Source organism: Salvelinus namaycush, chromosome 32 (genome assembly GCF_016432855.1).
Source record: "Salvelinus namaycush isolate Seneca chromosome 32, SaNama_1.0, whole genome shotgun sequence".
Lineage (NCBI taxonomy): Eukaryota > Metazoa > Chordata > Actinopteri > Salmoniformes > Salmonidae > Salvelinus > Salvelinus namaycush.
In genome coordinates, this window is record NC_052338.1 from 12,255,866 (window position 1) to 12,283,671 (window position 27,806).

General features: G+C 48.2%; 1 pseudogene; it reads right to left on the reverse strand.

The window, feature by feature from the left end:
* LOC120027324 lies at positions 1–27,183 on the reverse strand (annotated as a pseudogene).
* Between the last annotated feature and the right edge of the window lie 623 nt (positions 27,184–27,806).

Sequence of the window (27,806 nt, forward strand, 5' to 3'; positions counted from 1 at the left end):
AAAGACAGACTGATGTTATGATTTATTGAATATATTGGCTTGTGACAAGGGAGAAAATAGATGCATACACAAGTCAAGTCAAGCTCCAGTTAAGAGAACCTTGAATGGATAAATCAAGAAGCGATTTTGTATACTGTAATATTCAACGTAATGCAAAAGTATTGAGTTATTGTCATCACTTCAAATACTTCCATATGCCTCCAATATCTGCAGATGTCTATGGCTATGTCCTATGTGTGTATTTCTCTGTTCTACTCATGTTTTAAGACATACTGCAGTGTTCTGCTTCATAAATGATTACCCAAAATATCTAAAACAGAAATAAAATAGGAGTTGAAGATGGTGTGCTTTTTTCCATTACAGTTGGAGGTTTCCCAAACAAGCTAACATCTTAAGATAGAAAATAATCAGGTATAAAATCATCTCCAAGTCCCCCAAATGGAGGAAAGGAGTGTGTATTCTGTAGGTGTACTGTTGTCTGTTAGCGCATTCATAAATACACCACAACATGGAAGTGTAATGGGGTATACTGTTCACGCTTCCTTCGAGTTTGGTTTAGATCTAGTGTAGAACACTCCGATTCAGTAGATGACGCTATACGATGGCGCTTCTACAGTACAATACTTTTATATTATTTTCCTCTACTTATCTTCTTGATGGAAGACGAAATTACAAATGACTAACGAAGATCTTCAAGGCTCCATTTTGCTGTACAGCAGCAGCAGTTCAAGGAAAATATTATGAAACTTGCATTGGATAGAAAACTAAACAGTTGGGTCCACAGTTCTGGAGGTGGAAGGACACATCTCACTCAGGTCTGGCTAGTTCATTTACTCCAACTGGGAGACCTCGTGGAAATATGCGCCGAGCATCTTGATGCCCTGGATGTAGTTTGTCCTGAAAGTAAACCATAGACATATATTCATATACACTTACATAGATGTGTACATCACTGAATTAAACAACAAGACGTACCACAGATCCAGTGTTTTCCACAAGCACATGGAGTAGCCAGCCAAATTGAGAATGTATTAAAAAGCTGTGTAATATAATTTAGCAATGCAAGTCATTACTCTATTCTTTAGCATTGCATTGTATTAATTTTTGTTTCTAAAGTATGTCATTGAGAAGATTTGAAAAAAGGACACTGCCCCTTTAAGACAAACGTTCCAAACGAGACATCGAAATGGCTACAATAGGATAGCTAAGAGGAACGGTAGGTTTCTTTTTGTAGACTATCAACAGTGGCCAGCATATTGCTAGTATGTCCACTATTGAAGGTTTACTTTTGTAAATCACTTTCCTTGAAAGAAAGAAATTCAGTGAGAATATTGATAGGCACTTTTTTTGCTCTGGACAGCTTGTGTATGCTATGGAATGCATCAACTCATGTACTGCTCCAGAAGTTGTGACTTGTGGCAGCATTGTGGTGCTTGAATGATCTGCCTATCATATTGCTCAAATACAAATAGCATGACATTTACTCATGTAGTCTTCTAATGGTAGACTGCGACAGAGCAGGTAAATGTTGAACTGGAATGCAAAAATGTGCTGAAAAGTTACTGATGAAATTCACTGGCCGGACATGTTTTTGACTGGCCCCAGGCCCGTGTTAATGTGTTGAGTCTGCCGTATTCTTATCGGCAGACTCAACAGCCTTGGTTTCTCAAATGACTGCCTCGCCTCGTTCACCGACTACTTCTCAGATAGAGTTCAGTGTGTCAAATCGGAGGGCCTGTTGTCCGGACCTCTGGCAGTCTCTATTGGAGTACCACAGGGTTCAATTCTCGGGCCGACACTATTCTGTATACATCTGGCCCTTCTTTGGACACTGTTAACAAACCTCCAAACGAGCGTCAATGCCATACAACACTCCTTCCGTGGCCTCCAACTGCTCTTAAACGCTAGTAAAACTAAATGCATGCTTTTCAACCGATCGCTGCCCGCACCCACCCGCCCGACTAGCATCACTACTCTGGACGGTTCTGACTTAGAATATGTGGACAACTACAAATACCTAGGTGTCTGGCTAGACTGTAAACTCTCCTTCCAGACTCATATTAAACATCTCCAATCCAAAATGAAATCTAGAATCGGCTTCCTATTTCGCAACAAAGCCTTCTTCACTCACGCTGCCAAAGATACCCTCGTAAAACTGACTATTCTACCGATCCTTGACTTCAGCAATGTCATTTACAAAACAGCCTCCAACACTCTACTCAGCAAATTGGATGCAGTCTATCACAGTGCCATCCATTTTGTCACCAAAGCCACATATACCACCCACCACTGCGACCTGTATGCTCTCGTCAGCTGGCCCTCGCTACATATTCGTCGCCAGATCCACTGGCTCCAGGTCATCTATAAGTCTTTGCTAGGTAAAGCTCCGCCTGATCTCAGCTCACTGGTCACCATAACAACATCCACCCGTAGCACGCGCTCCAGCAGGTATATCTCACTGGTCATCCCCAAAGCCAACACCTCCTTTGGCCGCCTTTCCTTCCAGTTCTCTGCTGCCAATGACTGGAACGAATATATCTCCCTCGACTTATATCTCCCTCACTAACTTAAAGCATCAGCTATCTGAGCAGCTTACCGATCGTTGCAGCTGTACACAGCCCATCTGTAAATAGCCCATCTACCTACCTCATCCCCATATTGTTTTTATTTACTTTTTTGCACACCAGTATTTCTACTTGCACATCATCATCTGCACATCTATCACTCCAGTTAACTTGCTAAATTGTAATTACTTCGCTACTATGGCCTATTTATTGCCTACCTCACACCATTTGCACATACTGTATATAGACTTTTTTCTATTGTGTTATTGACTGTATGTTTGTTTATTCCATATGTAACTCTGTGTTGTTGTCTGTGTCACACTGCTTTGCTTTATCTTGGCCAGGTTGCAGTTGTAAATGAGAACTTGTTCTCAACTAGCCTACCTGGTTAAATAAAGGTGAAATATATATATATTTTTTTTTAAACAGCAGACTCAAACCAGCAGTGTTGCCCTGTCATCGTTCACTGACTGACAAGCACCGGTCCTATCAATAGATCACAAGAAGATGCATATCTTTCATTTAAAAAAAAATATATATTTCACCTTTATTTAACCAGGTTGGCCAGTTGAGAACAAGTTCTCATTTGCAACTGCGACCTGGCCAAGATAAAGCAAAGCAGTTCGACACATACAACAACACGGAGTTACACATGGAATAAACAAACATACAGTCAATAATACAGTAGAAAAAGTCTATATACAGTGAGTGCAAATGAGGTAAGAGAAGGGAGGTAAGGCAATAAATATGCCATGGTGGCGAAGTAATTACAACATACCAATTAAACACTGGAGTGATCGATGTGCAGAAGATGAATGTGCAAGTAGAGATACTGGGGTCTAAAGGAGCAAGATAAATAAATACAGTATGGGGATGAGGTAGTTGGATGGGCTATGTACAGGTGCAGTGATCTGTGAGCTGCTCTGACAGCTGGTGCTTAAAGCTAGTGAGGGAGATATGAGTCTCCAGCTTCAGTGATTTTTGCAGTTGTAGAGGGAGAAGGCTTGGCAGACTTTTTTGATTAGCGAATTAAAAAGTAGCCCAGTTAATTTAAGTGGATAAAGTACCTGGCTGAAAATGAGTCTGTTAATCGTCTGAATAGCCGACGGTAGTGGAAAACACTGTAGATTACGTGGCAATGCTAATAATAATAATATTTAGATGGGTGCTTATATTTCACACATGTACAAATGTGTATTTTAAATGGGAAATGTGTTTTTTTGCATATCCCAACTCCCCCTGAGACACCCTCAGAGAGTAGGGTCACGGCCAGGAGCAATTTGGGTTAAGCGCCTTGCTCAAGGGCACGTCGGCAGATGTTTTACCTTTTTGGCTCTGGGATTTGAACTATCGACCTTTTGGTTACTGGCTCAATGCTCTAACCGCTAGGCTACCTGCTGCTTATAGTCCTGATACGTGGTTGTGGTTTATAGAAATGTGTTGTCAATAGAGCAGTGTTCTTAAATACAGTTCCTGGGGGGAATCATCAGGTTAGCAAGTTTGTGTTCCAGCCCAGCGGTGACACACCTGATTTAACTGAATTAAGTGTTAGTTATGGCTCAGAGTCAAGTCCAGGACCTCAGCGTGTGGTGTATGTGTGTCAAAACTTGTGCGCTGTCCCATGGTAAACATTCCAGACATAGTATAGATAAAAAAACAATTGTGGCAGCCAACCTGTTGAATTTCTCGTTCTGGGAGTATGCTCCGTCATCAGACGAGCCCATGGGCAGCAGCATGACGTTGCGGCCGATGGCTTCCTGGAAGGTCAGGGTGACTGGGATGCTGCAGCCTTCCCGCGTCAGGTCAGGTTCCACACCGAACACTGTGGAAAAGAGGGAGAGACCGACATTATTGCTCAACATGTTATTATAAATATTTAAGTAAGACCAGTGTGTGTGTGAGAGAGAGAGAGGGTTTGCCTGTGTGTCCACACACCGGTCTTCATGGCCTTTCTACCAGCCATGTAATGGGGATGGTTGAAGTCGGACACCCAGGCTTTGGCCCCGTGGCCGATGTGCACCTTGAGCTTGTTGGGACTCTAGTTCAGCAAACTTCTTCTCCAGGTGGCTAGTAACCTTGATGGGAGAGGATGGCTGACTGGCTGGCGTCTCTGGCGGCTCCTGACTGGCTGGCGTCTCTGGCGGCTCCTGACTGGCTGGCGTCTCTGGCGGCTCCTGACTGGCTGGCGTCTCTGGCGGCTCCTGACTGGCTGGCGTCTCTGGCGGCTCCTGACTGGCTGGCGTCTCTGGCGGCTCCTGACTGGCTGGCGTCTCTGGCGGCTCCTGACTGGCTGGCGTCTCTGGCGGCTCCTGACTGGCTGGCGTCTCTGGCGGCTCCTGACTGGCTGGCGTCTCTGGCGGCTCCTGACTGGCTGGCGTCTCTGGCGGCTCCTGACTGGCTGGCGTCTCTGGCGGCTCCTGACTGGCTGGCGTCTCTGGCGGCTCCTGACTGGCTGGCGTCTCTGGCGGCTCCTGACTGGCTGGCGTCTCTGGCGGCTCCTGACTGGCTGGCGTCTCTGGCGGCTCCTGACTGGCTGGCGTCTCCTGACTGGCTGGCGTCTCTGGCGGCTCCTGACTGGCTGGCGTCTCTGGCGGCTCCTGACTGGCTGGCGTCTCTGGCGGCTCCTGACTGGCTGGCGTCTCTGGCGGCTCCTGACTGGCTGGCGTCTCTGGCGGCTCCTGACTGGCTGGCGTCTCTGGCGGCTCCTGACTGGCTGGCGTCTCTGGCGGCTCCTGACTGGCTGGCGTCTCTGGCGGCTCCTGACTGGCTGGCGTCTCTGGCGGCTCCTGACTGGCTGGCGTCTCTGGCGGCTCCTGACTGGCTGGCGTCTCTGGCGGCTCCTGACTGGCTGGCGTCTCTGGCGGCTCCTGACTGGCTGGCGTCTCTGGCGGCTCCTGACTGGCTGGCGTCTCTGGCGGCTCCTGACTGGCTGGCGTCTCTGGCGGCTCCTGACTGGCTGGCGTCTCTGGCGGCTCCTGACTGGCTGGCGTCTCTGGCGGCTCCTGACTGGCTGGCGTCTCTGGCGGCTCCTGACTGGCTGGCGTCTCTGGCGGCTCCTGACTGGCTGGCGTCTCTGGCGGCTCCTGACTGGCTGGCGTCTCTGGCGGCTCCTGACTGGCTGGCGTCTCTGGCGGCTCCTGACTGGCTGGCGTCTCTGGCGGCTCCTGACTGGCTGGCGTCTCTGGCGGCTCCTGACTGGCTGGCGTCTCTGGCGGCTCCTGACTGGCGGGCGTCTCTGGCGGCTCCTGACTGACGGGCGTCTCTGGCGGCTCCTGACTGACGGACGGCTCTGGCGGCTCCTGACTGACGGACGGCTCTGGCGGCTCCTGACTGACGGACGGCTCAGACGGCGCTGGGCAGACGGACGGCTCAGACGGCGCTGGGCAGACGGACGGCTCAGACGGCGCTGGGCAGACGGACGGCTCAGACGGCGCTGGGCAGACGGACGGCTCAGACGGCGCTGGGCAGACGGACGGCTCAGACGGCGCTGGGCAGACGGACGGCTCAGACGGCGCTGGGCAGACGGACGGCTCAGACGGCGCTGGGCAGACGGACGGCTCAGACGGCGCTGGGCAGACGGACGGCTCAGACGGCGCTGGGCAGACGGACGGCTCAGACGGCGCTGGGCAGACGGACGGCTCAGACGGCGCTGGGCAGACGGACGGCTCAGACGGCGCTGGGCAGACGGATGGCTCAGATGGTGCTGGGCAGGCAGGCAGTGCAGGCAGCTCAGACGGCGCTGGGCAGACGAGCAGTGCAGGCGGCGTTGAGCAGACGAGCAGTGCAGGCAGTTCAGACGGCGCTGGGCAGGCAGGCAGCTCAGACGGCGCTGGACAGACGAGCAGTGCAGGCGGCGTTGGGCAGACGGCCGACTCTGACCTGCTGAGGCGCACAGTAGGCCTGGTGCGTGGTGCCGGAACTGATGGTACCGGACTGGAGACACGCACCTCAAGGCTAGTGCGAGGAGCAGGAACAGGGCACACTGGACTCTCGATGCGCACTATAGGCCTGGTGCGTGGTACCGGCACTGGTGGTACCGGGCTGAGGGCACGCACCTCAGGGCGAGTGCGGGGAGAAGGCACAGTGCGTACAGGGCTCTGGAGACGCACAGGAGGCTTGGTGCGTGGTGCCGGAACTGGAGGTACTGAGCTGGAGACACGCACCACAGGGAGAGTGCGTGGAGGAGGAACAGGGCTCTGGAGACGCACTGGAAGCCTGGTGCGTGGTGTAGGCACTGGTGGTACTGGGCTGGAGCGGGAAGGTAGCGCCGGATATACCGGACCGTGCAGGCGTACTGGCTCCCTTGAGCACTGAGCCTGCCCAACCTTACCTGGTTGCATGCTCCCCGTAGCCTGTCCAGTGCGGGGAGATGGAATAACCCGCACTGGGCTGTGTTGGCGAACCGGGGACACCATGCGTAAGGCTGGTGCCATGTACACCGGCCCGAGGAGACGTACTGGAGGCCAGATATGTAGAGCCGGCTTCATGGCACTTGGCTCAATGCTCACTCTAGCCCGCCCAGTGCGGGGAGGTGGAATAACCCGCACCGGGCTATGCACCCGTACAGGAGACACCGTGCGCTCTTCCGCATAACACGGTGTCTGCCCGTACTCCCGCTCTCCACGGTAAGCATGGGAAGTGGGCGCAGGTTTCCTACCTACCTTCGCCACACTACCCTTTAGCCCCCCCCCAATACATTTTTGGCGTTTCTTCACGGGCTTCCAGCCACGCTTCCGTGCTGCCTCCTCATACCACCGCTCCTGGGCTTTAGCTGCCTCCATCTCTTCCCGAGAGCGGCGATATTCTCCAACCTTAGCCCAGGGTCCTTCTCCGTTCAATATTTGCTCCCATGACCATTCCTCCTGGTACCGCTGCTGCTGTCGCTGCTGCCCGTTCTCACGCTGCTTGATCCGGGTTTGGTGGGTGGTTCTGTAACGGCAGTCTACTTCCTCCTCCTCCTCAGACGAGGAGAGGCGAGAAGGATCAGAGGACCAATGTGCAGCGTGGTAATTTGACATAATGAATTCAATGGACAAAACAAAAACACTATACAAAATAACAAAAGAACATACCGTCACAGTCCTAGCTGGTGCAGAACACAAACACAGAGACAGGAAACAACCACCCACAATCCCCAACACAAAACAAGCCACCTATATATGATTCTCAATCAGGGACAACGATTGACAGCTGTCTCTGATTGAGAACCATATCAGGCTGAACATAGAAACAGACGAACTAGACACACAACATAGAATTCCCACCCAGCTCACGTCCTGACCAACACAAAACAAGCAAAACACATAAGAACTCTGGTCAGGACGTTACAGTACCCCCCCCCCTGAGGTGCGGACTCCGAACGCACCCCTAAAACTCAAGGGGAGGGTCTGGGTGGGCATCTGTCCGCGGTGGCGGCTCCGGCGGTGGACGAGGACACCACTCCACCACTGTCTTTGTCCCCCTCCTTAGCGTCCTTTGAGTGGCGACCCTCGCCCACGACCTTGGCCTAAGAATCCTCCCCAAGGCCCCCACATGATTTAGGAGGTAGCTCAGGACAGAGAGGTAGCTCAGGACAGAGAGGTAGCTCAGGACAGAGAGGTAGCTAAGGACAGAGAGGCAGCTCCGGACTGGAGGGCAGCTCATGACTGGAGGGCAGCTCCTGACTGTAGGGCAGCTCCTGACTGTAGGGCAGCTCCTGACTGTAGGGCAGCTCCTGACTATAGGGCAGCTCTGGCGGCTCCTGACTGGCTGGCGTCTCTGGCGGCTCCTGACTGGCTGGCGTCTCTGGCGGCTCCTGACTGGCTGGCGTCTCTGGCGGCTCCTGACTGGCTGGCGGCTCCTGACTGGCTGGCGGCTCCTGACTGGCTGGCGGCTCCTGACTGGCTGGCGGCTCCTGACTGGCTGGCGGCTCCTGACTGGCTGGCGGCTCCTGACTGGCTGGCGGCTCCTGACTGGCTGGCGGCTCCTGACTGGCTGGCGGCTCCTGACTGGCTGGCGGCTCCTGACTGGCTGGCGTCTCTGGCGGCTCCTGACTGGCTGGCGTCTCTGGCGGCTCCTGACTGGCTGGCGTCTCTGGCGGCTCCTGACTGGCTGGCGTCTCTGGCGGCTCCTGACTGGCTGGCGTCTCTGGCGGCTCCTGACTGGCTGGCGTCTCTGGCGGCTCCTGACTGGCTGGCGTCTCCTGACTGGCTGGCGTCTCCTGACTGGCTGGCGTCTCTGGCGGCTCCTGACTGGCTGGCGGCTCCTGACTGGCTGGCGTCTCTGGCGGCTCCTGACTGGCTGGCGGCTCCTGACTGGCTGGCGTCTCTGGCGGCTCCTGACTGGCTGGCGTCTCTGGCGGCTCCTGACTGGCTGGCGTCTCTGGCGGCTCCTGACTGGCTGGCGTCTCTGGCGGCTCCTGACTGGCTGGCGTCTCTGGCGGCTCCTGACTGGCTGGCGTCTCTGGCGGCTCCTGACTGGCTGGCGTCTCTGGCGGCTCCTGACTGGCTGGCGTCTCTGGCGGCTCCTGACTGGCTGGCGTCTCTGGCGGCTCCTGACTGGCTGGCGTCTCTGGCGGCTCCTGACTGGCTGGCGTCTCTGGCGGCTCCTGACTGGCTGGCGTCTCTGGCGGCTCCTGACTGGCTGGCGTCTCTGGCGGCTCCTGACTGGCTGGCGTCTCTGGCGGCTCCTGACTGGCTGGCGTCTCTGGCGGCTCCTGACTGGCTGGCGTCTCTGGCGGCTCCTGACTGGCTGGCGTCTCCTGACTGGCTGGCGTCTCCTGACTGGCTGGCGTCTCTGGCGTCTCCTGACTGGCTGGCGTCTCTGGCGTCTCCTGACTGGCTGGCGTCTCTGGCGTCTCCTGACTGGCTGGCGTCTCTGGCGGCTCCTGACTGGCTGGCGTCTCTGGCGGCTCCTGACTGGCTGGCGTCTCTGGCGGCTCCTGACTGGCTGGCGTCTCTGGCGGCTCCTGACTGGCTGGCGTCTCTGGCGGCTCCTGACTGGCTGGCGTCTCTGGCGGCTCCTGACTGGCTGGCGTCTCTGGCGGCTCCTGACTGGCTGGCGTCTCTGGCGGCTCCTGACTGGCTGGCGTCTCTGGCGGCTCCTGACTGGCTGGCGTCTCTGGCGGCTCCTGACTGGCTGGCGTCTCTGGCGGCTCCTGACTGGCTGGCGTCTCTGGCGGCTCCTGACTGGCTGGCGTCTCTGGCGGCTCCTGACTGGCTGGCGTCTCTGGCGGCTCCTGACTGGCGGGCGTCTCTGGCGGCTCCTGACTGGCGGGCGGCTCTGGCGGCTCCTGACTGGCGGGCGGCTCTGGCGGCTCCTGACTGACGGGCGGCTCTGGCGGCTCCTGACTGACGGACGGCTCTGGCGGCTCCTGACTGACGGACGGCTCAGACGGCGCTGGGCAGACGGACGGCTCAGACGGCGCTGGGCAGACGGACGGCTCAGACGGCGCTGGGCAGACGGACGGCTCAGACGGCGCTGGGCAGACGGACGGCTCAGACGGCGCTGGGCAGACGGACGGCTCAGACGGCGCTGGGCAGACGGACGGCTCAGACGGCGCTGGGCAGACGGACGGCTCAGACGGCGCTGGGCAGACGGACGGCTCAGACGGCGCTGGGCAGACGGATGGCTCAGATGGTGCTGGGCAGGCAGGCAGTGCAGGCAGCTCAGACGGCGCTGGGCAGACGAGCAGTGCAGGCGGCGTTGAGCAGACGAGCAGTGCAGGCAGTTCAGACGGCGCTGGGCAGGCAGGCAGCTCAGACGGCGCTGGACAGACGAGCAGTGCAGGCGGCGTTGGGCAGACGGCCGACTCTGACCTGCTGAGGCGCACAGTAGGCCTGGTGCGTGGTGCCGGAACTGATGGTACCGGACTGGAGACACGCACCTCAAGGCTAGTGCGAGGAGCAGGAACAGGGCACACTGGACTCTCGATGCGCACTATAGGCCTGGTGCGTGGTACCGGCACTGGTGGTACCGGGCTGAGGGCACGCACCTCAGGGCGAGTGCGGGGAGAAGGCACAGTGCGTACAGGGCTCTGGAGACGCACAGGAGGCTTGGTGCGTGGTGCCGGAACTGGAGGTACTGAGCTGGAGACACGCACCACAGGGAGAGTGCGTGGAGGAGGAACAGGGCTCTGGAGACGCACTGGAAGCCTGGTGCGTGGTGTAGGCACTGGTGGTACTGGGCTGGAGCGGGAAGGTAGCGCCGGATATACCGGACCGTGCAGGCGTACTGGCTCCCTTGAGCACTGAGCCTGCCCAACCTTACCTGGTTGCATGCTCCCCGTAGCCTGTCCAGTGCGGGGAGATGGAATAACCCGCACTGGGCTGTGTTGGCGAACCGGGGACACCATGCGTAAGGCTGGTGCCATGTACACCGGCCCGAGGAGACGTACTGGAGGCCAGATATGTAGAGCCGGCTTCATGGCACTTGGCTCAATGCTCACTCTAGCCCGCCCAGTGCGGGGAGGTGGAATAACCCGCACCGGGCTATGCACCCGTACAGGAGACACCGTGCGCTCTTCCGCATAACACGGTGTCTGCCCGTACTCCCGCTCTCCACGGTAAGCATGGGAAGTGGGCGCAGGTTTCCTACCTACCTTCGCCACACTACCCTTTAGCCCCCCCCCAATACATTTTTGGCGTTTCTTCACGGGCTTCCAGCCACGCTTCCGTGCTGCCTCCTCATACCACCGCTCCTGGGCTTTAGCTGCCTCCATCTCTTCCCGAGAGCGGCGATATTCTCCAACCTTAGCCCAGGGTCCTTCTCCGTTCAATATTTGCTCCCATGACCATTCCTCCTGGTACCGCTGCTGCTGTCGCTGCTGCCCGTTCTCACGCTGCTTGATCCGGGTTTGGTGGGTGGTTCTGTAACGGCAGTCTACTTCCTCCTCCTCCTCAGACGAGGAGAGGCGAGAAGGATCAGAGGACCAATGTGCAGCGTGGTAATTTGACATAATGAATTCAATGGACAAAACAAAAACACTATACAAAATAACAAAAGAACATACCGTCACAGTCCTAGCTGGTGCAGAACACAAACACAGAGACAGGAAACAACCACCCACAATCCCCAACACAAAACAAGCCACCTATATATGATTCTCAATCAGGGACAACGATTGACAGCTGTCTCTGATTGAGAACCATATCAGGCTGAACATAGAAACAGACGAACTAGACACACAACATAGAATTCCCACCCAGCTCACGTCCTGACCAACACAAAACAAGCAAAACACATAAGAACTCTGGTCAGGACGTTACAGATTGAATGTCAGGAACTGTGAAATACTGGGTTTAAATGTATTTGGCTAAGGTGTATGTACTTGCAACTTCAACTGTAGATGTTGTGAAATCTGTTGTGAATGTATTGTAATGTTTAAAACATTTTTTTTTATAACTGACGTAATTTTGCTGGATCCTAGGAAGAGTAGACACAGCTAATGTGGATCCATAATAAATAAAAATAAAAAAAATCACTAAACCATAATTTATTCACATTACTTTAAAAATATATATATTTCAGTGATTGCATATATTACCTTTGATGACTCATTCCAAGTAATCATCTCCTCGATAGAGCTGCTGCCTATGCAGTCTGACAAAATAACTATTTTAGTAATTCTAAGAAATTAAGGCATACTTTTAGGACTGCTGAATACCAACTATCAATCACTTAGATAATGTATTTTCACGTACAGATGCCTTGCGAAGCAACTGCTCTCTATTCCTCTCGATCCGATCGCGCATTCTTCTGTCTCTTTTATGTACCAGGCATAAAACAAACACAGACCAAACAAGTAAGAGAACAATGGATTATGACCATCGTAGTTTTTTACCAAGTTTTCTGTGCAAATTATGTAGAATATTGGCCTGTTAACTAAACTCAGCAACAACAAAAAAATCCTCTCACTGTCAACTGCATTTATTTTCAGCAAACTTAACATGTGTAAATATTTGTATGAACATAACAAGATTCAACAACTGAGACATAAACTGAACAAGTTCCACAGACACGTGACTAACAGAAATTGAATAATGTGCCCCTGAACAAAGGGGGGGGGGTCAAAATCAAAATTAACAGTCAGTATCTGGTGTGGCCACCAGCTGCATTAAGTACTGCAGTGCATCTCCTCCTCATTGACTGCACCAGATTTGCCAGTTCTTGCTCTGAGATGTTACCCCACTCTTCCATCAAGGCACCTGCAAGTTCCCGGACATTTCTGGGGGGAATTGCCCTAGCCCTCACCCTCCGATCCAACAGGTCCCAGACGTGCTCAATGGGATTGAGATCCGGGCTCTTCGCTGTTCATGGCAGAACACTGACATTCCTGTCTTGCAGGAAATCACACAGAACGCGCAGTATGGCTGGTGGCCTTGTCATGCTGGATGGTCATGTCAGGATGAGCCTGCAGGAGGGTACCACATAAGGGAGGAGGATGTCTTCCCTGTAACGCACAGCGTTGGGATTGCCTGCAATGACAACAAGCTCAGTCCAATGATGCTGTGACACACCGCCCCAGACCATGACGGACCCTCCACCTCCAAATCAATCCCGCTCCAGAGTACAGGCCTCGGTGTAACGCTCATTCCTTCGACGATAAACGCAAATCCGACATCACCCCTGGTGAGACAAAACTGCGACTCGTCAGTGAAGAGCACTTTTTGCCAGTCCTGTCTGGTCCAGCGACGGTGGGTTTGTGCCCATAGGCAACGTTGTAGCCGGTGATGTCTGGTGAGGACCTGCCTTACAACAGGCCTACAAGCCCTCAGTCCAGCCTCTCTCAGCCTATTACGGATAGTCTGAGCACTGATGGAGGGATTGTGCGTTCCTGGTGTAACTCCGGCAGTTGTTGTTGCCATCCTGTACCTGTCCCGCAGGTGTGATGTTCGGATGTACCGATCTTGTGCATGTGTTGTTACACGTGGTCTGCCACTCCGAGGACAATCAGCTGTCCATCCTGTCTCCCTGTAGTGCTGTCTTAGGTGTCTCACAGTACGGACATTGCAATTTATTTCCCTGGCCACATCTGCAGTCCTCATGCCTCCTTGCAGCAAGCGTAAGGCACGTTCACGCAGATGAGCAGGGACCCTGGGCATCTTTCTTTTGGTGTTTTTCAGAGTCAGTAGAAAGGCTTCTTTAGTGTCCTAAGTTTTCATAACTGTGACCTACCGTCTGTAAGCTGTTAGTGTCTTAACAACCGATCCACAGGTGCATGTTCATTAATGGTTTACGGTTCATTGAACAAGCATGGGAAACAGTTTTTAAACCTTTTACAATGAAGATCTGTCAAGTTATTAGAATTTTTACAAATTATCTTTGAAAGACAGGGTTCTGAAAAAGTGACATTTCTTTTTTTGCTGAGTTTACAACTCCCTACTACATTGCACAGTTCGGTCAATTGATCTGACTGAGTCAATTGGTTGTTTAAAAAACGAAAAATAAATGTCAGCACTACAGGCTAATAGACCAGTGGTTCCAAACCAGGGGTACAAGGACCTCTGGGGGTACTTGGCCTATCCACAGGAGGTACTTGAGAAGACTCATGAGACCATAGGCCTACTGGTAAAATGCACATGAGAGGGTACTTCAGGGGTAAACATTTGTTGTTGGTATAGTAACCAAAAAAAAGTTACCCCACCCCGCATGCACCAGGTGGCTTTCTGGTGTCTGGTGCTTTCCGTGCCCTATAAGCAATATCAAATGCGCAAAAATAATTTAAGAAATATGTTAAATTACCAGAGATTATTACATGACCAATTATATTAGGTTATCTGTATTACTGGGCTATATCAGCCAAAATGCTAGATGTAGTTTGAAGAGAGCAGAGTTGGAGACTTGCACTTTCTCTCTACCTTTTAGAATTGTGGAGATTCTCAGATGGAGAAATATGGGTGATCAATATTTATTTCTAGGCAATGTAGTAACCTATAGCCTAATCATATTTAGGAATCAATTTAATTGGATAGACAACTGCCCCGTGCTTCTCCGCCCATGCGTAGACTATAGCCTACTCTATTTAATTAAGACCACATGCGCACCTGATCTCACATGTATGAGATCAGATGTTGAAGCAACAAGAATGATGAAAGCGACTGTTGCTACTTTTGCATATAGGACATAGCCTACAGTACCTTTTTAGGGGGGGTGATTTGCAGCCATAGGCAAATAAATGGGTAATCAATACTTATTGAAAATGAAAAGGAATTTTCCTTTACAATGATCAAATTTGTTGATTGCACCTCGACTCACGTTGGTTGAGCGCACTCCACTTCTTTCCATGATCAAGATTTATTTTCTAAAATGGGTAATACTTACTGAAAATAAAAAGGCATTTTCCTTTTCAATTATGATTAAATGTGTTGATTGTACCTCGACTCACGTTGGTTAAGTTAATTTCATATTTAAGTTAACTGCCACATGATTCTCCGCCCACGTAGGCACGCCCACCTAGGAGAAGAGAGGTAAGGCTACTGAAGTTGAAGCAGTGAATTCTAAGTGTGTGAATAATGTGAAAAATATGTTTTAATACAATCGTTAGGCTAAGACATACAAATAATATTCGGGACAACAGAGATATGTTCATCCCAAAGTCGTCTGTCTGACCGCAGCATGAAAAATGACGGGAATGCAGCCCTCTATTTGGAACCACTAATAGATGGATCTAATGCTTGAGAATGAATTGAAATGTAAGGAACTGACCACTGGGGTATGATGTTTCTCCACTATTATTTCATCCAACAATGGAGAACATGTAATGTGCTTATTCAATAACACCTTTAATTAAACACGAAATGGCCTAAAGACCTGATCCTAGAAGAATTGAACTTATTTGCTTATCTACCTTTACCACTGTTCATATGTCAGCCTAACTTGCTGAGATGTTAGGATTTGAAGTAGGGGGAACTGATCCTAGATCTGCACTTAAAAAGACGAGTAAAGCAGGAAAGTATCTAAAAACCTGATCATAGAGTTGAGTTCTACCTAAATTCTAGGAGGTTTCTACCTGTTTCTCCACCACTTTGGGGTCCATGTCAGGGACCAGGCGGATGGAGAACTTGCGGGGAATGACGGTCTTGGCACCCACGTCAGAGAAGGCCCCCTCGATGCCATGCAGAGAGAGGGAGGGGTACCTCCAGCGGTGCATCAGGATAGCCTCCTGCAGACGAGGGTCAAAGGAAAGGGAAAATTACATTATGAACCAGATAATGTTGGGAATGAATCACTTACAAATGACTGAGAATCAACCAGCATTGCTTTTAAATCTAGTTATTTGTAATTTCAGACATTGGCCCCATTTGAATTCTTCAGAAATGCATACATAAGCACATTGGATAAGTGAGAGCATGGTTAGCACCCTATTACTTTCCCCAAACCAACCAATTAAGATCAGTGATTGATTCAAGGGAGGTAGAATATAAAGAGGAATTTTTCATTTCTGTAGTATTCGAACAGGGACATGCTCTCCATACCTTGGTGTCGTGTAGGAGCTTCCCAGCTCCGATGTCCTTGGCGTACTCCACCATGTCAAAGTCGATCTTCTCGTACAGTTTCTTCTCCTCGTCAGTGACATTGGTCACTTCCTCGTACATCCCCGGGACCAGGATCTTCCCCTTCTTGTCCACTAGGGAGCCTGAAGGAGGACACACCAGTGGTCCGATTTCATTTTGCAGCAAGAAAAGAAAACTAATCCCACCCAGTTTCAGTCCGTTTTCTTTTGTTTGGTGCATTATGAACCCCGCAGAGATATCTTATGCCCTGTCCGGAAACAAACCTCAGCCCTACAACCCCCAGTCTCTATAGAACCTCCTAGGCACTTTGTAGACTTCATTCAAGCATTTTATTTGATTCTATCAGAGGGCTACAAACCTATTGTTATACCTATCAAATCATTTCATACCTACATATCTCTATGATAATTCTATTCCAGCACACCTGATTCAACTCACCCAAAAGTGCAATGAGGTCGGTCATGGCTTCATGGACCGAGCCTCCAAACACCCCAGAATGGAGGTCCTTGTCACAGCACTCCATCTGACAAAACAAGGTTATTTCATTTTTACATTTAAAGCAGGACTAGGCCCTCCCCCGCCCTCCTTTCGGCAAATCTGACCATGACTCCCATTTTGCTCCTCCCTTCCGATAGGCAGAAACTCAAACAGGAAATACCCATGCTAAGGACTATTCAACGCTGGTCTGAGAGAAAAAAAATATATATATTTTTTTTTTTCAGAATCCACGCTTGTTTTGATCACACGGACTGAGATATGTTCTGGGTAGCTTCCGAGAATAATATTGACAAATATACTGATACGGTGAGTGAGTTGCTACGGTGACGGAGTTTATCAGGAAATTATGTTGTACCCACTGACTATTAAAACCTACCCTTACCAGTAACCGTGGATAGATGGCAGCATTCCCACAAAACTTAAAGCGCGAACCACCGCATTTAACCATGGCAAGGTGACTGGGAATATGTCAGAATACACACAGTGTAGTTATTCCCTCCGCAAGGCAATCAAACAGGCAAAACGTCAGTATAGAGACAAAGTTGAGTCGCAATTCAACGGCTCAGACATGAGACGTATGTGGCAGGTTCTACAGACAATCATAGACTACAAAGGGAAAACCAGACATGTCGGGGACACCAACGTCTTGCTTCCGGACAAGCTAAATTCCTTCTTCGACCGCTTTGAGGATAACACAGTGCCACTGACGCAGCCCGCTACCAAGGACTGTGGGCTCTCCTTCTCCGTGGCCGACGTGAGTAAGACATTTAAGCGTGTTAACCCTTGCAAGGCTGCCGGCCCAGACGGCATCCCTAGCTGCATCCTCAGAGCATGCGCAGGCCAGCTGGCTGGAGTGTTTGCGTACATATTCAATCTCTCCCTATCCCAGTCTGCTGTCCCCACATGCTTCAAGATGGCCACCATTGTTCATGTACCCAAGAATGCAAAGGTAACTGAACTAAATGACTATCGCCCGTAGCACTCACTTCTGTCATCATGAAGTGCTTTGAGAGACTAGTCAAAGGATCATGTCACCCATGACCCACTTCAAATTGCTTAACGCCATAATAGATCCACAGACGATGCACTCGCCATCATAATGCACAATGCCCTATCCCATCTGGACAAGAGGAATACCTATGTAAGAATGCTGTTCATTGACTATAGCTCAGCATTCAACATACTAGTACCCTCCAAGCTCATCATTAAACTCGAGGACCTTGGTCTGAACCCCGCCCTGTGCAACGGGTCCTGGACTTCCTGACGGGCCGCCCCTAGGTGGTGAAGGTAGAAAACACCTCCTCCACACTGGGGCCCCACAAGGGTGCGTGCTCAGCCCCCTCCTGTACGCCCTGTTCACCCATGACTGCGTGGCCAAGCACGCCTCCAACTCAATCATCAAGTTTGCAGACGACACAACAGTAGTAGGCTTGATTACCAACAATAACGAGACAGCCTACAGGGAGGAGGTGAGGGCTCTGGGAGTGTGGTACCAGGAAAATAGCCTCTCACTCAACGTCAACAAAACAAAGGAGATGATCGTGGACTTCAGGGAACAGCAGAGGGAACACCCCCCTATACACATCAACGAGGCCGTAGTGGAGAAGGTGGAAAGCTTCAAGTTCCTTGCACATCACTGGCAACTGAAATGGTCCACCCACACAGACAGTGTGGTGAAAAATGCACAACAGCGCCTCTTCAACCTCAGGAGACTGAATACATTTGGCTTGGCACTTAAAACCCTCACACACTTTTACAGATGCATAATTGAGAGCATCCTGTCGGGCTGTATCGCCGCCTGGTACGGCAACTACCCAACGCATCACCGGGGGAAAACTACCTGCCCTCCAGGACACCTACAGCACCCGATGTCACAGGAAGGCCAAAAAGATCATCAAGGACAACAACCACTTGAGCCACTGCCTGTTCACCCCACTATAATCCAGAAGGTAAGGTCAGTACAGGTGCATTAAAGCTGGGACCGAGAGACTGAAAAACAGCTTCTATCTCAAGGTCATCAGATTGTTAAATAGCCATTACTAGCACATTAGAAGCTGCTGCCTATATACACTGCTCAAAAAAATAAAGGGAACACTAAAATAACACATCCTAGATCTGAATGAATGAACTATTCTTATTAAATACATTTTTCTTTACATAGTTGAACGTGCTGACAACAAAATCACACAAAAATTATCAATGGAAATCAAATTTATCAACCCATGGAGGTCTGGTATGGAGTCACACTCAAAATTAAAGTGGAAAACCACACTACAGGCTGATCCAACTTTGATGTAATGTCCTTAAAACAAGTCAAAATGAGGCTCAGTAGTGTGTGTGGCCTCCATGTGCCTGTATGACCTCCCTACAACGCCTTGGCATGCTCCTGATGAGGTGGCGGATGGTCTCCTGAGGGATCTCCTCCCAGACCTGGACTAAAGCATCCGCCAACTCCTGGACAGTCTGTGGTGCAACGTGGCGTTGGTGGATGGAGCGAGACATGATGTCCCAGATGTGCTCAATTGGATTCAGGTCTGGGGAACGGGCGGGCCAGTCCATAGCATCAATGCCTTCCTCTTGCAGGAACTGCTGACACACTCCAGCCACATGAGGTCTAGCATTGTCTTGCAATAGGAGGAACCCAGGGCCAACCGCACCAGCATATGGTCTCACAAGGGGTCTGAGGATCTCATCTCGGTACCTAATGGCAGTCAGGCTACCTCTGGCGAGCCCATGGAGGGCTGTGCGGCCCCCCAAAGAAATGCCACCCCACACCATGACTGACCCACCGCCAAACCGGTCATGCTGGAGGATGTTGCAGGCAGCAGAACGTTCTCCACGTCGTCTCCAGACTGTCACATGTGCTCAGTGTGAACCTGCTTTCATCTGTGAAGAGCACAGGGCGCCAGTGGCGAATTTGCCAATCTTGGTGTTCTCTGGCAAATGCCAAACGTCCTGCACGGTGTTGGGCTGTAAGCACAACCCCCACCTGTGGACGTCGGGCCCTCATACCACCCTCATGGAGTCTGTTTCTGACCGTTTGAGCAGACACATGCACATTTGTGGCCTGCTGGAGGTCATTTTGCAGGGCTCTGGCAGTGCTCCTCCTGCTCCTCCTTGCACAAAGGCGGAGGTAGCGGTCCTGCTGCTGGGTTGTTGCCCTCCTACGGCCTCCTCCACGTCTCCTGATGTACTGGCCTGTCTCCTGGTAGCGCTTCCATGCTCTGGACACTACGCTGACAGACACAGCAAACCTTCTTGCCACAGCTCGCATTGATGTGCCATCCTGGATGAGCCACTTGTGTGGGTTGTAGACTCCGTCTCATGCTACCACTAGAGTGAAAGCACCGCCAGCATTCAAAAGTGAACAAAACATCAGCCAGGAAGCATAGGAACTGAGAAGTGGTCTGTGGTCACCACCTGCAGAACCACTCCTTTATTGGGGGTGTCTTGCTAATTGCCTATAATTTCCACCTGTTGTCTATTCCATTTACACAACAGCATGTGAAATTTGTCAATCAGTGTTGCTTCCTAAGTGGACAGTTTGATTTCACAGAAGTGTGATTGACTTGGAGTTACATTGTGTTGTTTAAGTGTTCCCTTTATTTTTTTGAGCAGTGTACATAGACTTGAAATTACTGGCCACTTTAATAAATGGAACACTAGTCACTTTAATAATGTTTACATATCTTGCATTACTCATCTCATATGCATATACTGTATTATATTATATCCTAATGTATCTTATTCTATGCCGCTCTGACATTGGTCATCCATATATTTATATATTTTTAATTCCATTTTTTTACTTAGATGTGTGTATTAGGTATATGTTGTGAAATTGTTAGATATTACTGCACGGTTGGAGCTAGAAACACAAGCATTTCGCTACACCCACAATAACATCTGCAAAACACATGTATGTGACCAATAAAATTTGATTTGATTTTATGACCCATGCAATAACTGTTTATTGTGATAATTGCACCCTCTAGATTTTTCTAACTCTATGGGCTCACCTCAATGAAGAAGTAGCAGATCCCCCTCAGTCCATAGGTAATGCAGGGTTTGGTCTTGCCCAGCCAGTAGTTGTCTGAGATGCATACGTAATCCACGTCCTTCAGGAAGGTGTCTTTGCGGGCGAACACCAGCTCGTCCAGGCCCTCCGAGCCCGATTCCTCCATGCCCTCGAAGCAGAACTTGATGTTGATCGGAAGTTCCTGTTTTCATGAGAGGCATGGATGAGTATCTCAGCGGGCAAAATACAGCACTATTTTCTGGTTGTAAAATGCTTTGTTGTTGTTGAGAAAACATCACATGACCGATTACAACCAACTGGTCTCCGTTACAACCAGGTAGAGATGTATTTTTCCTTTGTTTTCTATTAACCACAAACTATTAAAGCCTCGAAATGAATGTCACTGTTGGGGCTGACAAAAGACTACTTCAACTTCTTCAGTCATGTGCTTCAATTTTAATGACAAATAGAGATCATCAAATCATTCAATTAAAATGTATATAGCCCTAGCTTTCAAACATCATTGTCACAAAGTGCCTACACCCCAAAAAACGATCTAGAGGAGGAATAAGACTCAGAGGGGAGGCCCATCCTCCTCTGGCTGTACCTCAAATAGTTACTATGTCAGGGAGCTAGTATAACATGTAGGTCAGCTCAATCATTAAACGCTGATGACGGGATAAAAATGACTTGAGGACTTTGGACGGCCGTGCTGCTGACAACACTGATGTGATCAACTGTAATCATCGAGACGAAAAGTCTTCAAGCCAAGAGGCTTTTTACCATGGAGCTGACATCATATCAACAAGTCCTTTTAACCTTGCTTGGTTATAGGCTTGTTATTAGGTGCCTAACCAAGAAAAGAGCCCATGTACTAAAACTGTTTTGAAAACACAATACCATGGGTTTTTCTTTGTCCTGGGCAAGCTTGAGTGAGTGGTACTTATCAAGTCGTGGTGCTGTGTCTTACCTGTTGGATCTTTTGGTAGCCCTCAATGCAGTTGAACCAGGCCAACACTGGGCCCTTGTCGTCTGTCGAGCCTCGGCCATAGAGCTTCCCTGCAGCGGATTAAGTTGCTGATTATGTTTTTTATGATGACAATTTACGCAATCTGCAAGCCGTAGGTGTCTTAGTAAAAAAATGACTTCAATCTAAACGCCAATGAATCAAACCAAACCAAATATATAGCAATGATAATGATCTACTATATTATCTTTGAAAACTATTTTAGCCTATAGTCATTTAACAGATATCATTATAGGCCAATAAAATAAAATGGGGAGAATGCTACTAAAAGGAAAGAAAAAATGCATTACTAGCTTCCCTGTGAAACACATCAAGAGCCAAAGGAAGGAAATGAGGATTTAGCAACTGTCACAAGACATCAACAGGGTTTTGTTGGCATAGAAAAGTCTTCGGCGGTAACAGTCACCTGACGGGGGGGGGGGGGGGGGGGGGGGGGGGGTCATTTTAGGGATAGAAAATGACTGTGTGTAAACTTCAACGACTTAAACCAGATAAAGTATGTAGAAAAGATAATGGACAAAATATATATTGTTTTTATAAGATCATCTTTGAGAACTAACAATCACCAAAATAAAAACTAGACAGTCAGGGAATCATTTTTGTCATGGCATGGGGCCCCCATTGATAATGTTTGAGTCACTCAGATAACATATGCCATGGCAAAATCTGTAGAATTGCAGGAAATGTGCTTTAAAATAGCTACATTTTGTCACTGCGGCCAGCAGAAAGGCGACCGCAGCATTGGCCTCGCCCATGGCCACGCCCCCACCACCTAAGTCCCATTTTGATCCAGAAAAGTGTGTCGGCTTGAAAGGAAAGTGCTGCTTACACATCTCTGCATTTGACACACTGACATGTATACAGCAACATAGCTGACTGCCACATAGCATAACTGACACATATGTTCTTACCAATGATATGCTAATGAAATGTTGATGTAAAAAAAGTCTATAAAAATTCAATGTATCCACACAAATGGCACTTTTCACAATTCAATTCTAACTCAAATGTCACCAGAAAGGCTACCAGGATGTTGTGCAACCACAGGCCAAGACATCAAAACAGAATGATTTGTGTCTCACTTGGACAGACTTGATAGGAACAACACTAGGTTTCCAGTAAGGAATATATATATTACCTTTATTTAACTAGGCAAGTCAGTTAAGAACAAATTCTTATTTTCAATGCCTAGGAACAGTGGGTTCGACAGATTTGACGGCCTAGGAACTGCCTTAAATCGACAGATTTGTATCTTGTCAGCTCGGGGATTCGAACTTGCAACCTTTCGGCTGCTAGTCCAACACTCTAACCACTAGGCTACCCTACCGCCCCATTTTACAGACAGGTGATTGATTGGTGGACCATTGAGGAAAGTTCCTTATCAAACACTAATTTCCTGCAATCATTTTAAACCCATTTGAATGAGAGTGACACTGATCACAGCCTTGACTGCCACCCATGTAACCTGTAGTTTGGAGTTTTCAGTTTAATTGGTGCAGACTTTTGGAAAACATGCAGATAATAGCCAATAGTCCAGGGCATGTCTAAAGGGCTTAAGAACAACATACCACATAGTCAATTATGGGCAAGCCATGCCTTCATAGCTCTTTACATCTTGCATACCGTGTGTCATGCAGCTTTCATAGACTAGCAGCGAAATTATTAAAAGGTGTGCCACATACAACTGCAGTCTGTTAGCAGATTTTATTTTTGATTCAGTAATCATGCAGCATGATGTCATGTAGGAATGGTTTTTGATAAAATTAATTATAAAACTAAAACAATGCCATAAGCCTATATTTCACAAGTCAAGAACCAACAGAAATCATGACACCTATAAGCTGATGCAAGGAGAAATGCAAATCAGAAACATATTTCCCCAAAAAAGAGAACACTGAAACATCAAAGTCCAAATCTCAATGTTGGCATGGATTTTGATGTTTCAGCACTGTTCTCTTTTAGGTGCTTTGAAATAGCTGCTCTCACCATCTTTCTCCACCAGCGTGAAAGGCTCTGTGTCCCAACCGTCGCCGATTGCGGCTGGCTGGACGTCCAGGTGGCCGTAGATGCACACCGTCTTCTTGCTCGGGTCAGAGCCCAAGCAGCCAAGGACGATGGGTGGCAAGGGGGTCTCCTCTCCGGAGGGAAGCTGAGGGGGCAAGAGGGGCCAAATATAAAAAGGGTTTCATTCTCAATGGTCTAAAAATCCATATTTTCCTCTTCTCCTTCATTGCACCAACATGAAAGAAATGACCAGGTAAAAGAAGAAGGGAAGGAGACAGATTTAAGAACCAGTGATACTGCAAAGCAGTCAGGGTTGAAGGGGGTCTGAGTCCAGTCAGAGGATCGGCAGCAGTGTTCTTTCCTGGAAGCCTCTCATGCTCCACAGGGATGAAGAGGACTAAGTGAGTAAAGACCCTAGGGTAAATGATTTACATCCATGAAAGTCAAGGGAGCAGTTGCATTTCATTTGATGGGTTGCAGTTTAACTCAAAATGTTAGTGCTGTGATAAAGTATTTGCTCCTTTATTCATTCTCTACTTTTGAATATTTTTGATAATGAATGTTAGACCTTCAACCAAAACCTAATATTTGATAAAGGGAACCTGAGTGAACAAATAAGAACAATTACATACTAATTTCATTTATTTCATAAACAAAGTTAGCAAGACGACATTGAATGTTCCTGAGTGGCCTAGTTACAGTTTTGACTTAAATCCGCTTGAAAATCTCTGGCAAGACTTGGAAATGGCTGATGATCAACAACATGACAGGGCTTGAAGAAGTTTAAAAAGAATAATGCAAATATTGTACAATCCATTCATTGCTGCCAAATGTGATTATAACATGTATGGACTCTGGGGTGTGGATACTTATGTAAATTGGATATTTCTGTATTTTATTTTCAATACATTTGCAAACATTTCTAAAAACATGTTTTCACTTTGTCATTATGGGGTATTGAATTCAGGCTGTAACAACGAAATGTGGAATAAGTCAAGGGGTATGAATGCTTTCTGAAGGAACTGTATCAAGGCACATAGTGCAAAGGCCTACCTTTTGTTTGCCAATGTCTACCATTTCCACCGTGCCCCCCAGCTTCTCAATGTCCTTGGCTGCCATCTCCATCATCTTCTTGATCTCCCCTCGCTTCTCCGGCCAGGCGGACACACTCTGCACAGCAACCCATTGGGCAAGACGCTAAATGCAGAGAGGATAGAGATAACAGGACAGAGAGAGAGAGATGAACATTAGACCCAATTCTGATTGTTTTATAAATGTAGGCTATGCTATGATGAATTGTTCAACATTGTTGCTTACGCAACACACATTTGTGTCATGCCAATATAAATACATTTTCAATTGACAGAGGCTTTCAAGCCAATTTCATACGCACTCAGTTCATGTTAGTGGTAATAATCAAGGAACACAGAGAAAAATGACATATTTACCTGATTTGTTTGATATTAATAGTTAACAATTAATACTTTGCAAATAGTAAGACATTTCTGTTCTATTAATGCTGTGAAGGGATGGTTTATATTCCCTGCAGCTAATCTGGGTGTATGCGTCACTAGAGATGGCTTGAGGTGACAAATGAGTTAGACTGCATTCCATAGACAGGATGTGGTGGGTGTAACCGAGATAGATAGCCTGGAAGAATTTAGAACAATCCTTCAGTCTCTAAATCATCTTGGCATCTGGGAAACTAAGACAACAACCTCCGTGCAGAGTGGCTTATGATGCCCCAATCTGCATGGGAGGGGGGGAACCTGCCATGACTAAGAATTTTTAGATCTACTATATAAAAGAACTCTGCATTTCTGTAAATGTTAAGCTCTCGGCAACACACACTTCGGTGTGTGTCGACCAGCTTCATTATTGCAATAATTAAATCGATATTAAATAAAGATTATTGTTTGAAGATGGTTGTCCAGGTCTCTCTCAGCATGAATTTCCACGACAATTTACAGGGGCGGCAGGTAGCCTAGTGGTTAGAGCGTTGGGCCAGTAACCGAAAATATGCTGGATCTAATTCCCAAGCTGAACAAGGCAGTTAACCCACTGTTCCCTGGAAGGCCATCATTATAAATAAGAATGTGTTCTTAACTGACTTGCCTAGTTAGTTAAAAGGTTAAATTAAAAATGTTTAACTAATAGGACACATTCAGATCGGTATTTGTTTAGTGATGGGGGGAGGAAATTGTTACATATTGGGATATTATTTTTGCACTAGTTGGCTGTACCTGCAACCATATGAATTTTTTTTAAATATTAAATATGAAGCAAATTTGTTTTCAGCACTTTAAATTTCCATGACTGATCAGAACTAGTTCTCATGGCTCGCTCGTCCCTCTGCAGCAATATGCTTGGAACGTCGAATCGCAATAAAAATCACAGTATTGAATAGCAATATATATTGAATTGTGAGAATCGCAATACATATCGTATTGGCACCTAAGTATAGGTATAATATTGTGAGGTCCCTGCTCTATACTTGTTCAAGTGTATTAATAGGAAAACCCACAAGCACATGACTGTTATAGTGGCAAGGAAGTGAATTCTTAGGCACTAAAGCTAATACCCTGGTGTCCTATCTTATGTGCTGGTGTTTTTGCTACCCAGCCTGGTCTAATAGACCAGATGTAGCATAGAAAACGTACATCCGGCACACCCAAATTAATATATGTTACGTTTGGTATGGTTAAGGCAAAAACGAAAGTAGGGTGGTTGGTCAGGGAGGATGTATAACGCAAACGTCTAGCAACCCAACGTTTGCAAGTTCAAATCTCATCACAGACAACTTTAGCATTTTATCTAATTAGAAACTTTTCAAATACTTACTACTTTTTAGCTACTTTGCAACTACTTGGCATGTTAGCTAACCCTTCCCCTAACCTCAACCCTTTAACCTAACTCCTAAACTTAACCCATAGCCTAGCTAACATTAGCCAGCTGGCTAGAATTTGTAAAATATCATACGTTTAGCAAACTCGTAAAATATACGTTTTGCAAATTCGTAACATATACGAAATGGGTGATGGACATCCACAAATTAATACATACCATACAAAACGTAACATACCATATCATAAGAAGTCTCGGATTTACGCACAGAATAATATGAAATGCTCTGAGACTAGGTTGTGCTACCATGTCAGTTCTTGCTACTCTTGTGATCTAAAGAGGTTGGAGAAGTGAAATCAAAAGCCTAGGCATGCCAGGCTAGGATTTTAATTAAGTCCTTGTGATGATTAAGAATTTTGTTAAATAATTTAATATGAGATTCACCTGGAAAGTAATGTTTTGGCTAAAATATTACTATGGCTAGCAAATGCATTACTAAACTCAGTCAAGTCGGAAATAGTAATAACGTTACATGACTAAATGCATTATAATTCAAGTAGTGAGAAAATCCTACCTCAATGTATAGCTCCTGGTGTTCGTCCACATATTTAAAAAGTGCTTGAAGATGAGCCATCTTTGGCTGAAGAGTTTACTGGAATCTAAGAGCTGTTGGGACAGATACTATTTCAACTACGAATTAACAGAGCAATGCACATGCCTCAATGTCTTGTAACGTTTTATTGACCATTAGCTCCTCCCAAACTGCTGACTGCGACACTACAAGTAGTTGTGATGGCATGGTATTATCTCAGAAACCCCCGAACATTGCAAATAACAATGTGGAATCTTCATACTCATAGCCAAGTGAGTTTCTTGTTGGCAATATTGTTGAAACCTTTTCAGAAACATATTATAAAGAAGAGACAGAGGTAAGTCACCTCAGTATGCTTTCAGGATAAGAAAAAGTAATGCACCAATAAAAAAAGTTGTGTACCGGGTGAAAATTGATTGCATTTGTTTTGTAACCGGCTGCCTCCCGGGCGTGAGCTAGCTGCCCCATTCAAGCCCACGGCTCATCTGGGCTTGTTTTCATAATGTCCGAGTCATTTCTAGAACAGCGAGATGTGCGAGACCTGCCTTCCTTGCCCAGAAGGAAGGCAGGTCAGGGTTCGTGAGGCTGAACAATACCATGTTATGTTGCTGTCTTAGGTCTCTATTTAGTGTTGTATCTCTTGTCGTGATGTGTGTTTTGACCTATATATTGTTTTATTTTGTATTTTTAATCCAAGCCCCAGTCCCCACATGAGGCCTTTTGGTAGGCCGTCATTGTAAATAAGAATTTGTTCTTAACTGACTTG